This window comes from Arachis ipaensis, chromosome B08, assembly GCF_000816755.2.
Source record: "Arachis ipaensis cultivar K30076 chromosome B08, Araip1.1, whole genome shotgun sequence".
NCBI classification, from domain to species: Eukaryota; Viridiplantae; Streptophyta; class Magnoliopsida; order Fabales; family Fabaceae; genus Arachis; species Arachis ipaensis.
In genome coordinates this window covers 106912817-106917240 of record NC_029792.2, presented here as the reverse complement: position 1 = coordinate 106917240, position 4424 = coordinate 106912817, and the positions used below count along the sequence as shown (strand labels likewise).

Genomic DNA, 4424 nt, shown 5'->3' with positions numbered 1-4424 from the left:
CACCGCTGCTGCCGTCCAACTCCCGACCCTCTGCTGTTTGCTGTTCGAGTTCTCCCTGCCTCTTCCCGAAGCCGCCACTTGCCCCTGCAAGCCCTCGCCGCTTTGTCCTCCGTCTCGATTCCAAGGGAAGACCACCACCAAGAGTGAGGTCCCGTCGCCATCGCTGGAGTAAGGAATTAGGGTAGTCCCGTCGCCATCGCTGGAGTAAGGAATTAGGGCAGAAGATTAAGAAAAAGGAGGTTTTGGAATTGGCAACGAGTTCTACTGTTGTTGCAGCTGCTGCTGTGTCTTCTATGTTCTCCGGTGCCGGTCGCTGCTGCCACTCCGTCAACCCAGGACGTCGCGAGCATCTACTCCCCCTTCACGGAGGTGCCGTCCTCGGCGCCGCTACCTGTTGTCAGATCTGCTGCTGCTTCGTCCTTGACCGGATTTGTTCCCTGCCACGGATGACCACGGGCATCAAAAGGTTGCGTTCCGGCATACAGGTAAGCTGGTTTATAAATCACTATTTTATGGTTTATCTTGTGCTAATTTGAGTGGTTTTTATCAATTCTTTGCACACTTATTCATATAATTCGCGTGTTTTACATTTTCCTTCCTAATTATGTACTATGATTAAAAACATGCTCCTTTGGCCTTAAATTACTAATTTTAATTCTCTCTTATTACCATTCGATACCGTAATATGTGTGTTAAGTGATTTTAGGGTTTATAGGGCAAGAATGGCTTAGAGGATGGAAAGGAAACATGCAAAAGTGGAAGGAATACAAGAAATTGAAGGAATTGCTGAGCTGTCCAGCCTGACCTCTTCGTACTTAACTGATCATAACTTGAGCTACAGAGGTCCAAATGAGGCGGTTCTAGTTGCGTTTGAAAACTAACATTCGGAGCTTCGAAATGATATATAAATTTTCATAGTTGACCTGAAGATAGGCAATGCGCACGCATCGCATCTGCAAAATTTCAGCGTATCAGAATTCGCCCCCAGCGATTTCTGGGATGTTTTTGACCCAGTTTTTGGCCCAAAAAATACAGATTAGAGGCTGCAGAGTGGAGGAATGAGAAAACACTTTTCATTCACAAAAATTTTAGGTTTTAGATGTAGCTTCTAGAGAGAGAGGCTCTCTCCTCTCTCTAGGTTTTATGATTTCTCTTAGTTTTAGGATTATTTCGTCTCAGTTCTAGGTTCAATGTTCCTTTAATTTAGTTTCTCTTCTACTTTTATTTATTTTAGAATTCTATTTTATTTATTTTCCTTATTGATTACTTTATGTTGACAATTTGGTTTATGAACTCCATGTTAGAATTGATTTTCTTATTTAATGCAATTTGAGGTATTTCATATTTATGATTTTTATTTAGATTTTTACATTCTTGGCTTGAATTGATTAATTGGAGACACTTGAGTTATCAAACTCGTTTGTTGCTTGTTAATTGAAAATTGCTGGTTGATTTGGATACCTCTAAAGCTAGTCTTTCCATAGGAGTTGATTAGGACTTGATGAATCAAGTTGATTAGTCCACTTGACTTTCCTTTATTTAGTAAGGGTTAACTAAGTGGGAGTAATGAACAATTCTCATCACAATTGATAAGGATAACTAGGATAGGACGTCTAGTTTTCATATCTTGTTAAGAGTTTTCTTAATTATTAATTTACTTTCTTGCAATTATTTTTCTTGTTCCTTATTCAAAAACCCCAAAAAGATAATTTTCCATAACCAATAATAAACACACCTCCCTGCAATTCCTTGAGAGACGACCCGAGGTTTGAATACTTCGATTTATTTTTATTGGGTTTGCTTTAGTGACAAACAAGTTTTTGTATGAAAGGATTATTGTTAGTTTAGAAACTATACTTCCAACGAGAACTGATTTGTGAATTCTCTACTAGCAAGAAATCCGTTCATCACTGGTCCCTGAATCAGGAAATCTGATTGCAGAATTGATATTTAGGTTGCTTGTGTGTTCAAATCGGTTGAACTTGTTCCTAGAAGAAGATATCTCTGATGCGGTTTTGTTTGGATGTGGAATTAAAAATCTGGATCTAAAATTGTTGATACATTCTGCAAATTTGTTGTGGAATTGTTTGTTGAATCTGAGTTTGCATCGAGTTCTTCTTCTTCTGCATCCATGATTTTTGAAGTTTGGCATGAATTTTGTTGTTGTTGCTGAAATTATGGCACCGCATATTTGTAACTATAACTTGACAATGAGGATTGTTGAATTGTTGCTTGAACTGCCATTTCTGTTGATTTTGCTTGTTGCTGCTGTGGTTGGACTAGAAAATAGAAATTTGATTCTTCTTTTGCATCTTCTTCATCTTCATCTTCTGTGTGAACTGAAATTTCTGTTTGTATTGCATAATCTGAGTTTGTTGTGAGATTTTCTGTTTGGATGGGGAGAGAAGAAAGGGAAGAGATAAGGGAGTGGGGGTGCAGGTGGGGGGCGGAAGATAAGATGGCGGTGGCGGTGAGGGGTCCATGAGAGCAGAAATGGTAGAAAGAAGGGGATGGGGAGGGAAGACAATGAAGAGACATCGGGGTGGGGTTTTATTTTTATTTTTTAATATTATTTTTATTAATTGATAAGGGTAATTTGGTAAAATAAAGTAAAAAAAATGATGATTTTATAACATTTTGTAACGTTGAGGATGATTTTAATAACAAAAAAAGGTCAGGGACGATTTTGATTTTGACCTCAAACCTTAGGGACGAAAAAAGTACTTATCCCTATATATAATATTTAATAAAATATTTATATATTTTAAAATTACTAAATGTATCAAGTTCTAAAATAATAATAATAGTAATAAGACTAAAATTTTAGTATATGACACTATTTTTATGTACAATGCTTATTAGAAAAACAATTTCAATCAGAAATACAATTTTACTACGCATGTACTACTACTCATTTTATTATTATTATTTATCTTTGAAGAAAATGACAAGGACATATAATGAAGATGTTTGCCTTGCGGATAGTACAAGTTTGCATATGCTTATCAAAAGTAGTCTATATTTTACTCATCTTGTACCAAAAGAAGAATATGTTAATAATATTATTGTCTCAAGTAATGTGATAGAAGACTTTGGAAGAGTTATAATTTTATTTTTTGGAGGAACAAAATTCGTAATAAATAATACACTATTGTCTACCAGATCTCTAAGGAACTTGTTGAGTTTTAAAGATATTCGGCAAAATGGATATCATATTGAAACAATAAATGAGGAAAATCATGAATACTTATGTATCACAACTCATTATTCAAATAAAAAGGTTATATTAGAAAAGTTTCCCTCACTTTTTTCTGGGTTATATTATACTAAAATTAGTACAATTGAATCACATGTCATTGTAAACTAGAAATTTATTAGCCCATATGAACTCATAATTTGGCATGATCGATTGGGACATCCTAGAACAACCATGATGCAGAGAATTATTAAAATTTTCATGGACATTCACTAAAGAACCAGAAAATTCTTAAATCTAGTGAATTTTGTTGTCCTGCATATTCTCAAGGAAAGTTAATTTTAAGGTCATCACCAGTAAAGATTGGATTTGAGTCTCCTGAACTCCTAGAAAGGATTCAAGGCGATATATGTGGACCTATTCATCCTCCATATGAATCTTTTAGATATTTTAGTGGTCCTAATAGACGCATCTTCGAGGTGGTCACATTTGTGCTTTTTGTCTTCTCGTAACCTAGTGTTTGCGAGATTACTTGCTCAAATTATTTGATTAAAAGCACAATTTCCAAAAAATCTAATAAAAGCAATTCGTTTTGATAATGCTGGTGAATTCACTTTCCAAACTTTTGATGCTTATTGTATAGCTAACAGAATAAGCGTTGAACATCCAGTGGCTCATGTTCACACATAAAATGAGTTAGCAAAATCACTTATCAAATGCCTCTAATTAACTGCTAGACTCTTACTTATGAGAACGAATCTCTCAACCTCTGCTTGGGGAATGCCATTTTACATGCTACAGCACTTATTCATTTGAGACCAATAAGTTACCATCAATTCTCTCATCTGTAATTAGCTTTCGGTCAGCAGCCAAATATTTCCCATTTGATGATATTTGGGTGTGCGATATATGTTCCAATTGTCCCATCTTCTCGTACCAAAATGAGACTCCCAAAAAAATTAGGAATTTATGTGGGATATGATTCTCCCTCTATAGTGAGGTATCTTGAGATACAAATAGGAGTTATGTTTAAAGCTCGATTTGCAGATTGTCATTTTGGTGAATCAAAATCTCCAAGATTAGGGGGAGAAAATAAGCTTATTGAAAAAGAACTTAATTGAAATACATCATCCTTGATGCATTTAGATTCTCAATCAGGGCAATGTGAACTAGAAGTTCAAAAGATTATACATTTACAAAGAATAGCAAATGAATTGTCTGATGCATT

At 35.4% G+C, this 4424-nt stretch overlaps 1 long non-coding RNA gene across 1 annotated transcript; it reads right to left on the bottom strand.

Moving 5' to 3' along the window:
• LOC110265690 lies at positions 333-2277 on the bottom strand. Its single transcript, XR_002351901.1, has 2 exons — positions 1912-2277; positions 333-490 (listed from the first exon to the last, which is right to left on the bottom strand). It is a non-coding gene; the product is annotated as an uncharacterized LOC110265690 (long non-coding RNA).